Source organism: Electrophorus electricus, chromosome 20, assembly GCF_013358815.1.
Source record: "Electrophorus electricus isolate fEleEle1 chromosome 20, fEleEle1.pri, whole genome shotgun sequence".
Taxonomy (NCBI): domain Eukaryota; kingdom Metazoa; phylum Chordata; class Actinopteri; order Gymnotiformes; family Gymnotidae; genus Electrophorus; species Electrophorus electricus.
Window position 1 is genome coordinate 6,578,148 of NC_049554.1, and position 13,680 is coordinate 6,591,827.

General features: G+C 49.1%; 1 protein-coding gene across 9 annotated transcripts in view; it reads left to right on the plus strand.

The window, feature by feature from the left end:
- Positions 1 to 13,680, plus strand: part of LOC113580745 (membrane-associated guanylate kinase, WW and PDZ domain-containing protein 1) — a 74,694-nt gene that overhangs the window by 27,069 nt on the left and 33,945 nt on the right. The gene's annotated exons all lie outside the window — the stretch shown is intronic.

Consider the following 13,680-nt stretch of genomic DNA (forward strand, 5'->3'; position numbering starts at 1 on the left):
CTCCTCTGTCTTCCAGGGCAGTGGTGGCCCAGTGGTTGGGAGGTTGCTGGTTTGAGCCCCGCCGTGTGTGTGTGTGTGTGTGTGTGTGTGTGCGTGCGCGCGCTTTTGTCACCTCTCCACTCATCCTCCCCTCTCCTCTCTTTTAAATTAACTGATTTTTGTGGGATTCTTCTTGAGGGCAGATGCATCGTGGTAATTGTTTTCCAATTACCTTGGCTGGCTGAACATGTTTAAACTTCCCCACGCCAGTCGCTCAGATTGGAGGAGCGCCGTGGGTCATTGCAGGACTGTCGTTTCTGTGTCTGTGTGTTAAACTGGTCGCAGCTGTTGTGTACCCAGTCCACTGAGGGGTTGTGGGTGGGTGTAGCTGCTCCTTTGTCTTTTGATGGCCTGAGCAGTGGGTTGGTTTTGTCAGCTGGCCTGTGAGTGAGTGAGTGGACCAACAGGTCAAGGGTGACAGTAATGCATGACCCGGGAAGAAGAGTTCTGAAGCATGTGAGAATGTTTAGTAACAAAGTTGGTCTTTATTTTCTGCATTCTTCATCCACTATAATAACACGTTTCATATGAGCCACGACGCTTCTCTCATTCTTTTCTTTAGTTTTCACTTTGGCTGTACACTGGGCAGAGAAATCCAGTACTGTCCCTTTAAGGCGGAGCAGCTGTGTTTCTTGAGCGAGCAGGGAGCAAGATGGTTGCCATGAATATTGTTTGCCTTTCTCATGTTCTGCCTCTGTGTCCATGTTCCTGTTGCCGCAGGGTTCTGTGTGGCAGAGCGGGTCTGAGTTGCCCTGGTCCGCACTCGGCTCCCTTCTCGGGGGATATATAATCTGTGGGATTTAAATATCAATCATCTGTTTCTTTCTTCTGCAACATCCATCTATTTCTGCTACATTGGCGTAGTGTAAACAGGTACCTGTCTGCTCTGTGGTGTCTCTGTGCATGTAGGAGAAAGAGACTACCAGAGAAAACGCATGCGCGCACACATACATTCTCTCTCACACACACACACACACACACACACACACACACACACACACACACACTTTCTCTTTCTCTCTCTCTCTCTCTCTCTCTCTCTCTCACACACACACACTTTCTCTCTCTCTCTCACACACACACACACACTTTCTCTCTCACACACACTCTCTCTCTCTCTCTCACACACACACTTTCTCTCTCTCTCACACACACACACACACACACACTTTCTCTCTCTCTCACACACACACACACACACACACACACACACACACACACACACACACTTTCTCTCTCTCTCTCTCTCTCTCTCTCTCTCTCTCTCTCTCTCTCTCTCTCACACACACACACTTTCTCTCTCACACACACACACTTTCTCTCACACACACACTCTCTCTCGCTCTCTTTCTCTCTCTCTCTCTCTCTCTCTCTCTCTCTTCCTCCCTCCCATGCGCTCGGTTCATTCCCAGTAGTCCCTGGGTCTGTTCGGGTCCCCTTCCTCTCCCACAGACAGCCTGATTAGCGCTCCGGATTAGCCGTCTGATCTGTAAGGAGGCTCTCTGCGTCTCTCCCTTCCCAGGCAAGTCGCCACTTCCCACAGTTTCGCGCTCCTTTCTGCTATTCCGCTCTCTGTCTGTCGTGGGTCCTGAGAGGGTGACCATGGAGACGGAGCTAACGGACAGGATGTTGACCCCCCCCCCCCCCCCCCCCCCACACACACACACACTGATGGGTTGGTCGGTTGTGTGGGGGATGGGGTTGGAGTGGAGTCAGGGCAGAGGGGAGCCGAAGATAAAAGGAAAAGAGAGGGAGGGAGGGAGAGGGCTCATACATTTGTTCACATCCAGCACTGAAAGACAGATGGCAAAGTGTCTTGGAAATTTTCCCCAAATCTAATTTATCCTGATGCTATTGTCTGTCCACCGATTAGAGCCCTGACCCCATTCTGCGTGTGTGTGTGCGCGTGTGTGTGTGCGCGTGTGTGTGTGCGCGTGTGTGTGTGCGCGTGTGTGTGCGCGTGTGTGTGCGCGTGTGTGTGCGCGTGTGTGTGCGCGTGTGTGTGTGCGCGCGTGTGCGTGCGCGCGTGTGCGTGTGTGTGCGCGCGTGTGTGTATTTGCCTGCCTGCCCGTTTGTGTGTGCACGTCGGAACGGTGATGGTGTGTGCGTGGGTCCATTGCCCTGGCGCTGGAGTCCTGATTGGCTCCAGATGTCAGAGGAACAACAGCGCCCTGAGCTGTAGGGGCAGACTCGTGGCTCTGCTCCTCACGAGCAATCGTATCCAAACTCAGCCCTGTCCTTCCTATCGTCTGGGATCGCTGGGATCTCTGTAAGCCCAAGTTACGGATGTGTTTCTAGATTGTTGCATTATGTGTCTAAAATATTAAAATATCTCCTCGACAAGGCAAGAAGTGTTTGGGTCTTGGAGTCCCCACGCGTCTGACAGGAAGAGGTAGTGTGTTAGCATTAGCGCACATGCTAATCTCCAGCTGTCTGTCTGCTAGCATACACAGTGTGTTCACTCTGGAGGTTGAGACAGGGTCTCGGACAGGACGGAGTCATACAGGACTCGCCTGCAGTCGTTGGCCGTTTCCAGCACTACGGGAGTGTCAAAGTCTATCAGCACGTCTGTCAGACGCAGCACAATAATCTGTGTAATGAAACCATGGAAACGCAAATAATCCAGGATTAAAGAACAGAACTACAGATAGAATAAGACTGAAACTCGTCACCTGCCTGGTCTGGGTTTTCATGTGACTTCCACATAGACCTGTCTGACCTACACATACAATTTGGGGTGGGTGTGTGTGTTCAAAAAGCACTCACTCTTTTTTTAATTTTTGCAATTTCACATCAGAAGATTCAAACGTGTGCTCTGACCCTTACACCAGAGAGCTCACGTTTACCTCCTGCCGGTCCTGGGTTTGAGTCCCAGCTAGGATGTCTGCCTTCAGGTCATGTTATGTGATCCTGTGTCTCCGTGAGATTCTCCTTGTTTCTCCGCTACTCGGTTGGAGTCCACGGGTTGGAATTTTAACTGACTGGACATGGTTTGATGACATGAGGACCAAGGCATTGTGGGTGGATGTCATGAATTGGATTATGGCAAAGCAGAGATTAGCATGAGCATTTAAAACACTGTCTAAGGCTTTGATGTTCCCAGGACCATAGAGGCCTCCTTCCTTTTGAAAGAAATTGGTCATCCAGTCAAGAAAGAGAGAGAATTTCAGGAAGGACATAAAGAACCCAACGGTCATTACATTTACGGCGTTTACCGGATGCTTTTTTCCAAAGTGACTTACAATTCTGACTGAACACGACTTGAGTAATTGAGGGTTACGGGTCTTGTTCAGGGGCCCAACAGTGGAATCCTGGCAGTGGTGGGACTTGAACTGGCAACCTTCTGATTACCGGTCAAGTACATTAACCAATGAGATCAGACACTCCGTGAATCAGACCTTTATGGCAGAGTGGGAGGACGGAAGACGGTGTTGAGTGAAAGGCACGTAAAGGACAAGCAACGTGTGGAAAAAGAGTCTCTGGTCCAGTGAGACAGAAATTGAGGTCTTGGGTCAGAGCTACGTGGGGTGGATGACCGTGGCAGGAGCCAAGAGACTGAGGAATGGAGGGAAGGATGAATACATCCACATACAGGAACATCGTTGAGGAAAACCTCCTCCAGAACACATGCACACAGACCGGGATGACCCTTCACCTTTCAGCATGACCACGACCCAGAACGTGCAGCCCAACACTGGAGTGTCTTCAGAAGTGCCTGACAACGACAATACACAACTTGCGCTAGTACCGTTATGCTAGTCCCTGTCAAAAAGAATACACTCCAAGTACATACAGATGTTAGGATAATTACTGTTGGTTTAAAGGGCTAGATTTAGTACCTGCAGCACTTTGCTTACACAGCTGATCAAGGACCTCTGTCTAGAAGCTGAAAATTTTGCACTACCAATTTTTTACTGCCTCTACATTAAATATAATACAGATTTTTAGAGTGTTCTGCGATCACATCTGTAGCTGATCCATAAACGTTTGAAATGTTTCTTCTGAGCAGGAGGACTCGATCCTGAGCTGTATGTGGCTTTATTGGTGGGTGCGATTTCATTTCCTGTTCATGAAAACAGAAACTGGAAAAACGAAAAAATTCTTAGATCTTCTTTTGAATCTGATGTTTCCATATCACACAATTTCTAGGACTACACCACGGAGAAAAATTCTTTTTCTGTGTAATAGTTTGGGCCTGTATTGCGCGCGCACACACACACTCGTCTCTCTCTCTCTCTCCATTCTAGCTCTCAGTTCCTTAGCAGATTCATTCGGAAGTCAAAGGCACTGACAGTAGCGGCAGTTCATCCCAGGAAATGCAGAGCTTGGGAGCGTCGGAGAACAAAGGAGCAGCAATGGCTCTGAACTCCCCCTTTTCACCGTCGGCCGGGGGGCTCTGGGGCTGCTAGGGCAGTGCTGGCATGTGATGGACTCTGATCAGTTGTGTCGTCCTTTCCATCATGTTTAATTCCCAAGCTACTGGTCTCGGGTCAGTGGCGGGGGCAAAACTGCGATCGGGGCAAAGTTGAATTCTTGAGGGAAGCGCCGGAACGGAGCTGATGCGCTTGTGCGAACAAAGTTCACGGCACTGACCTCATCGTAGTAGTTGTCGTCGTCGTCTTTTCAAAGTGCTTAAGAAGTTTCTCCAGAAACCTGAATCGGATCTCAACACGAGCTCTGGAGCAGCAGGAGGCAAATCGAACAGGGTGACACTACTGTTGAGACGTGCGGGGCTGGGAGGCTCTGCTGGTAGTCCTTATGATGGACTGTTCAACCAACACAGTGTTATGGTCACATCACATGCAGGGTCCAGGGAGAACATACTGGCCAGTATGGAAACCACTCTAGATTTGGCATCTGCAAAATACCATAAATATCAAATGGGAAGATGTTATCTTTAAAATAACAAACGTGTGTGTGTGTGTGTGTGTGTGTGTGTGTGTGTGTGTGTAAGTCAACCTGTATAGAGGGAAGGGTTTTATTGGCTGGGTTGTGTTGATGGAGATATAACGCATTGGTTGGACACACACACACACACACACACACACACGGTCCCACCCCACCCCTGTACCATGCCCCACTGCACTGGCTCTGTCTGGTTGAATCAAAACAATGGCTGTGTGTGTGTGTGTGTGTGTGTGTGTGTGTGTGTGTGTGTGTGTGTGTGCTGAGTCTGAGCAGCTGGTCTTTATCTCCTCCACAAGCTGGAGACTGCAGCCAGCATCACAGTCCATCGGGTGTCTCCTGAAGCCTCGAACGTCCGTGTGAGCGCGTGTGTGTGAGAGAGAGAGAGAGATTTTATGCGAATCCTATGTTGGAAGAGAGAGCATGTGTGTAGCCGTCTGTGAGCGTGTGTATGTGAGGGAGAGGTGGGGGATGTGAGCGAGAGAGAGAGAGAGAGAGAGAGAGAGAGCGAGAGAGAGAGAGAGAGAGCGAAGTGGGCGAGCGTGTGTGGGTGAGCGAGGCTGTTTCTGTCAGACGCTGTTTGGTGTGCGAGTCTTTCATACTGGCTCAGCTTCAGCTCTGGACTGGGAGACTGGCTCAGAGGACGCGAAGGCAGGAGCGCGCTGTGATCCCAGCGTCTCATGCTCTCCGGAGAAGGCGATAAGTGTGGGATCGGCTCTCTGCTGGTATCCCCTGCTCAGTCTCTCTGCCTTCCCGGGAGTGAAGAGCAGCGGTGGAAGGTATTTGCTCTGCCTTTTCCATTTGAGGAGGAGGAGGGCGATTTGGCTTCCGGGGTCTGAGGGTGTGGGCGAGGGAGCGAGGGATGGCAGAGAGCGTGCGGGGAAAGACGGAAGGAGCGACTGCACGAGGAGATGAGGAGGAGCGGGAGCTGAACTGCAGCTGCCATGGGGAGCGATGCGTGCTGGCGCCGTGGACGTCCCGCGGTGTGCCTGGCTGCTGCTAGCCTCTGTGTGTGTGTGTGTGTGTGTGTGTGTGTGTGTGTGTGTGTGTGTGTGTGTGTGTGTGTGTGTGTGTGTTCTAAGATGAGCAGTGAGGGCTAACGCGTAGGAGGCCATTAGGTGCCTGTTGTAGTCTGGTGGCAGGCGCTCGTGAGGACGGTTCATGGCATCGTACCCCGGCCCTCTCGGTCCGTCTCTCGGCCAGCGCGTTCAGTGGTGTCCACAGCGGTGTGTCTGTGTCCTAGCTGTGTTTTTAGCCAGATTTCTGGGTAATTGAGTCTTCTTTCCTTAGCCTAGAGCTCTGTGAAACTGTCTGCCCCTCCCTTTCCACACTCATACTGTTGCCTTCCTGTGTGTGTGTGTGTGTGTGTGTGTGTGTGTGTCGGTCTGCAAAGACCATGGCATGGGTAAGACCTGGAGCCAGATGTTTTTCAAAGCTTCCACACAGGGTTTATCTGCCAGCTAGCGGCCCTCGCTCTCTCTGATGACACTGGATCCAGCAGTGCTGAATTAAAGCTTGATTGTGCTCCTCCATTCTGAATCTTTCTGAATCTCGCGTTCAGTATTATGTTGAACTGTACTGTACGTTCAGGTGGTAGCTGCTGTTTCAGTGGCAGGGGGCTGAGGTGTTTTGGTAGGGGGTGCTCTCGTTTGGCTGGAGTATCTGGTCTGTTTTATTGATATTTGCATTCGTACGTTATTTAAACAGTCGTGTTTCACTACTAATGTGCAGCTAATTTACATGGGATTGAAACACATGGTGTAGTTTGTGCAAACGGTCCAGAAAGCACGTAGGGTTGTACAGTACAGTGTATGGACCGAGTAATACATTATGGAATAGAGTGGGAATGGTCAGACTGGATCTGTATATGTGAACCGGAATGGGAATGTGTGGGGTGGAACGTGCTGGAATCTGGGCTGGGTATTTTTGGATTAACCCTTTGCTGGAACAGATGGTTGTCTCCCCAGCGAGACAGAAGGCGTGTCTGCCAACAACAACATGGGCACTCGTTCTGGACCAGTTTGACCCCAGAGGAGCCAAACCAGCGATCTGTCCCTCCAACACGCACTCAGGAACCTTCCACTGCTGCTTGATTTCAAACATGATTTAAGATATTTGCACTTGGATTGTATTAAAGTCCTTTGTGAATCTGTTGACTGGAACACATCCCCATAGCTCCTGTTTTTACGTGCTGTTGCATCGTGTGTCCAGTGACCGTGTCGCCTGTGAGCGAACTCACGTGTCTGTCTGCTGTAAATCCAGTGGACACCTGTACCGACGAGTGAGCTAAAGGTGTTATGATGCCCTGTTGAGCAGTGCACTTTTTTTTATGTAGCGTGTAATTGCAGTGGCGTATTTTGACCATACTGTGCATACGTGCACTCTTAGTGGGAGGACCCCGCTGGTGTCGCGGTGTACATCAAGCTCACGTCTGAAACAGCTCTGGGGAGAAACAGGTGAGTAACAGCCCTGCATGAGTCAGCTGTACTGTTTGGATTCTGCCACTCCAGTGAAGATGCACCTACTCAGGTATAGCGAGTGTTCACTCATACTTTATACGCCCTGGTGCTACATGGACCAAGATGAAAGCAGGTGCTGAAGTTCCTTCATCTGATTGTTTCTTAATCTGGATAGACTCCTATTGTGCAGTCAGATCCTAGTGAAATAGAAAACACCACCAAGTGTGAAATCTAGAACTTCAAAATAACATTGTTGAAGGTAAGGGCTTAAGGCTTACACCCCTAGTCCAAACAGGGGGTGTGTGTGTGTGTGTGTGTGTGTGTGTGTGTGTGTGTGTGTGTGTGTGTCACTGATTTGACATCACTGCTGTGTACGTGTCTTTTGCTGTTTCCTCTATGTGAACAGTAGGCAGAGTTCATATATAAGGCAAGACTTAAAAAAAGTGAAGATGGAGAGAAATACAAACGTGCTCCATGAGCACTAGTCCCGTGCTCTGATTAAGCAAGTTTATTTGTGTAGCACTTTTCATACAAAGGGGCAATTCAAAGAGCTTCACACAGACGCAGAATTTAAATAATAACTCATTCCACTTCGAGATTCATCGACTCAAAGGTTTTTGCTAAAACGAGGGGGGGGGGGGGAACATTCATTTAAATTAAGCTTCGAAATAAAGTGGAAAATACATTATAAGAAAGATGAATGATTGATTAGAGTAAAGTTAAAATGGAGATTTGAGCTGAGGATAAAATAAAACTCACATAAAGAAACAGAAGTTGAAGTAGAAGTTCGCTGTGATATACCGCTGCAGAACTGTCCCTGAGAGACGACGCAGAGAGGAGACATAGCGTTGTGCGCCTGTGTGAGACCTGCTTGAGACAGAGGGGGTATTTAATCTCACTGTGGAGACCTGAAGACTTCTGAGGTTCTGGGACCCCTGAATCGAAATTATAAAACGATGGTTTAATAATTGCCTGGAAATGTTTGCTAAAGCTGAGATCAAACTGAGACAGAACTCCAATCGATGGAACACCTAGGCTGCACACTCGATTTTATTTTTTTGAGGGCTCGAGAGTCAAGATAGGCAGCAAGTCTAAATCTCGCATCTTTATTTCCAAATAAAATGTCCTGTTTTTTCTTTATTTAGCTGCAGGAAGTTTTTACACATCCAGTTGTTATATGTTCAAGGCACTGATCGATAGAATCATGGAGAACATGGTCAAATACATGTTGGTATCGTCTGCGTAGCTGTGGAAGCTTTTCCATGGGCTTGCTCCAGAACAGAACCCTGGGACACGCCACGGATAATGGGCATCTGCTCTGATATATATTAGTCTGTTTCAGCAACGTAGTTCCCATCTTACAGATATGACCCACACCAGTTTAAGGCTGAGACTACCCTCAATCTCAAATCTGTGTTTTATGATCGATAGTGTTGGTCGAACTGCAGCTTGCCACAGAGAAGTGTTGGCTCTTTGACCCCGTCCAGGTCTTGCCTCCAAAAGGGAACAGCAGAGGTATTATCATCATCTGTGGTAGGAAAGACGGTGCCATGTTATCCTGGGCATGTAGCACCCTCCAGTGGCGCCATACGAGTTTAGTTTGGTCGTGATCACCACGGCCTTCTCACGGGGGCCGTTGACGCTGGGATGTTCCAGTGTGGACTGCCAGTACTGTTCATATGGGCCGTGCTCAGTTATAGAGCCAACGTTTACCAACCCAGGCTGATGATTTAAAGATACAAGAAACCACGTAAGTGGCCTGACCCAAAGCTGCTCCTCGGGGTCCGATCTGGAGTGGGACCGAAGGTGATGGGACCTGAAGCTGCTCTGCCCTGTCACACAGCAGCTGCACTCGCTACAGAAGTTTCGGTCTGGAGGGCATTTGCTCGCAAGTGACGGATAACCACAAATATGAGCAGCTTGGGGTTTTTTTTTAGTTCCCTTGAACAAAATGAGCTTTCAAAATTGGAACTATAGAACAGAAATTAGAAAGTGTTTGATGGGCTTGCTGTCCTCTGATGTCAGTTGCTGGGAGATTTTGTGTGTGTGTGTGTGTGTGTGTGTGTGTCAGGAGAGAGAGTGCACGAAAGATGAGAACATGTGCGAGAGGGAAATGGAGAGACTGAGAGGAGTGAAAATGGAGAAAAGAAGAGGGGGAGACGGAGAAAGGAGGAGAGAGCCGAACGGAGGGCGGGCGCTCGCTCGCCAGATCTCGCTCCCGAGAGGCGGAATCGGACCTCGCCGATATCTGCCTCTGCACACAGCTGCACGTCACGGTGGACGGTTCGGTTTGCTGGTGACGTGTTTAAGGGTCGGGGGGGCTCGAGGTGTGTGAGGGGCCACTCGTGATTTAATGTCGTGGTCCGGCCCGGTTTGTTGTCTGTCCTCCCCTCCTACTGTAGTAGTCCTGGAAAAATATTCACAATAATAAATAGCTAGGAAGAACAATAAATAATAATAATAATAATAATAACTTTCTAGTTTAGAGTTTTTAGGCTGTTACCCTGTGTGTGTTTTATGAAGGCCTTGACCTGTGTGTGTGTGTGTGTGTGTGTGTGTGTGTGTGTGTGTGTGTGTGTGTGTGTGTGTGTGTGTGTGTATATTCTCTTAAGCTGTTACTCTGTGTGTATAGCCGTTACTGTGTGTGTGTGTGTGTGTGTGTATTCTCTTAAGCTGTTATTCTATGTGTATAGCCGTTACTGTGTGTGTGTGTATATTCTCTTAAGCTGTTACTGTGTGTGTGTGTGTGTGTATATTCTCTTAAGCTGTTACTCTGTGTGTGTGTGTGTGTGTGTGTGTGTGTGTGTGTGTGTGTGTGTGTGTGTGTGTATATATTCTCTTAAGCTGTTACTCTGTGTGTGTGTGTGTGTGTGTACCTCCATCAGACTTGCTACCCGCCCCCTGGAGTTCTGACTCTCTCACAGACTGTGTTGGGGTCTGTGTTGACCTGTGAAGGGTGCATTGGGGTCTGTGAGCTGGATGTTGGGGTCTTTCAAACCTAACATGCATTTACCATCTGAACCGTTACTAGGGCGTGTCCAAGGTCGTCAACGTCACAATCATCATCATCATCATTGTTGTTGTTTTTGTTGCTGGTTATCCCTCTTGTTCCTTCGGTATTGCGCCTCAGGTGTGCAATAGTTTTGTGGTTACCCCCCCCCCCCCAAACACACGCGCACACACTCCGCTATCCCAAAGCTTCATAAGATAGTTGGTAGTCCATTGTGTTTCTAGAACAGACCATGAAGCTTCTGTTTGAGGACTGACTAATTAAAAGCACAAAGCGCAGGGTGGGAGGGGTCCACCGTTCACCCATCGTCTCTAAGACTTCCTGTGCCTCGACAGTTTCAAGTCCCACATTCATCTAAACGGTAAGAATAACTCGGCGTATGACGGTCCTGAATTACAGATCTGAACTGCTTAGGAATCGTCCCTGTTTCTCTCTCTCTCTCTCTGTCCTTACTGGTTCTTGATAATGGATCTCTCTTTCTCTCCCCAGTTTCAGTTCTCATTTCATACACATTTCCCCACCTCATGCAGCAGTATGAGTAAGCGTGCGTCTCTTTCCAGGTGAATTGTGTCCTGGCTTCATTCCCACAACACTTTCCATTCCTGAAGGTCTGCGGCGTTTCCTCTGTGCTGAACATTAGTGTCCTTTTAGTCTTCATAGCCAATCAAAAAGTCTTAATGGAATTCCATCACCTAAGGAGGCACTTCAGTCTTCACAGAGACAAAAAAACACTTGGTCAGTAAAAGTGTCACTGATTGGCTGAGTTAGTCAGTAATAGTCACGTGATGCTACATTTACGTTTCTGCCCAGTTACAAACAGGTGCTTTGTGATTCCTTCCTGATCAAACAGTCGCCGCTTCACTTCTGTTCCAGTTCTGTTACACTTCTAGGGTGTGCTCCCATGCACAGGCTGGAACACACACACACACACACACACACACACACACACACACACACACACACACACACACACAATAGTGTAATACATGAGTAGAAATAATGTGACTGAAATGTAAAAGGATCGATACTGCAATTCCCCCTCCCACCAAGACGTCTCCATGTCCTGCACTGCTGTGACCACTGGTGGAGGAGGTGGAGGTGGAGGTGGTGGAGGTGGAGGTGATGGTGGAGGTGGTGGTGGAGGTGGTGGTGGAGGTGGAGGTGATGGTGGAGGTGGAGGGGGGGGTATTATTTTAGTGGTAAATTTATTGTGGTTATTTGCCACATGCTGTTAAGTTCTGTGTGAGGGGAAAGGAAGTTTGAAGAAGGTCTGAACTTGTCTAGGTGGTCTCTAGAGAGACATGGTCCAAGATATTGATGTGTGTGTTCTACTGTCGAATAATCAAAAAAAAGAATGAATTGGGTGTGTTATTGTGAAATACCAGCAGTAACTATGACTTCAGGTGGATGGCGGTGGTATTGGGCTATTGAGGCCCCTCCTCGCGAATGTTCATTTCTTGGTGTATTTTCCCGTGCTCTGTCGTCACTGCTCCGGTCAGGTCGTGTCCACATTGTTTTTAGGGTCTGATGGACATAGTGAGTCTGCTGTCTGAAGAGCTCAGATCACATGCTCTGTTCCCTCCCGAGACGGCCATGTTTGCGTGTGACGTGTAGAGTTTGGGTCACGCGTGGGCGGGGCGGGGCGGGGGGGGGGGGGGGGGGGGGGTTTAATCCACACCACCCTCTGAAACCCTTTAACAGGGTGAATGAGCAGGATTTTTCGCACGCGGTTATTTTTAGAGGCTTGAGTCAAGCCGGATTCGCGTGGAAGACTTTTGCGTGACCTGAAGCTTTTAGGACGATGCTGACCGTATGATGGTTCTTCTGGCCTTTTTTTTTTTTTTTTGACAGCTTCCTTCGGTCTTTGCGTACCCAACCCGTAAGAGACACCATCATGGCTAAGTCAGCTCTGCATTTCTAAAACACAAATCCTCCCTTTCCCTCCCGTGCCGTGCTACTGCGGAGGTGTGGGCTGTTTTTACACGCATTTGATTTTCCAGTTTTGGTTTTGATGTCTTTTTGGGGACACAGACTGCATCAAAATGTGTGTCAGTTAAGATGCATGAAGTCAGATGACTCAAAATAGAGATTAGTATGGTATTAAGAATGCATGTGTTTCTGGCATGGGCCTGCCAGCAGACTGTAGCAACAGCCCCAGACATCGTGGTTCAGACCTGTCACAACTCTGCTACGACACCGCAGAGACTACACAACTCTTACAGACGTACACAAACCAGACGACGTCCAACGTGAATGAAGGTTTTATCATTCTGCTGTTTCTACAGGGTTGGGGAGTGTGTGCGTGTGTGTGGGTGGGTGGGTTCACATGCGCGTGTGTGTGTGTCTGTGTGTGTGTGTGAGAGCAGTTGGCCCATTTGTTGATTTTGGGGTATTGTGGGAGTGGCGTAGTTGTAGGAGGTGGTGGGCCATTTGGTTGGTGGGCTCTTCCCCAATCGCTGACCCATGTGCAAGGTGCGTGGTGCAGAGGTGGGTGTTCCGGGCGCATGTTGTCACCTGTGACTGAATACAGCCGTGCGCGTTGTTAATCTCAGGGAAGCCTTTGGTCACCCTGTCTAGTCCGCTGACCCCAGCAAGGCAAGTCAGTGATTGGAAGGTCTGTAATCAGGAATGTTTTTACACTGCAGTGTTAGTTTATTACGTGCAGCAACTTAAAAGCATAAAAGTAATAATTCATTAGCTCCCCAGATCTAAGGGTTTGGTTTGGGGGGCTTGGGCACACACACACAAGGTTTGGTTCTCAGACCGTGTTGGGTCACTTCCTCTCGTAAGGCGACGCCTACCCGCTGCCCCATGATGTCAGAGGTCTAGCACACTTGGTTCACCGTGTCCTCTCACACAGACGTCCTCTCCCACCACCACTGTGTTGAATGCCGTGTTGGTTCTCACAGGTCTCTGCTCGGACTTGACGAGCAGACTTTAGTTCAAAGACATCTCTGCACCGTCTGCAGGGACAGGCCTACGGTTGATTCTGGCCTTCCAAGGTTGTCCCTAGCAACAGAAACCAACTGTGTGACTGACTGCAGCGCGCACACACACACTGGATCTCTTGTAAATGCTCAAGTCACAAAAACATTTTTGCTTTACTCCCTATGCTGTGTATTAGAAACGTGTGAGTTAGGAAGCCTGCGTGGGGGGCAGAGGTTCGAGTGGCATACGGGCCTCGGCGAGGTCGTCCGCTGACCTGGACGTCGTCGCTGTTTGCTGAGTCATGCGCCGAGTGCGGAAATCTGAGCAGGGCTTCGGAGG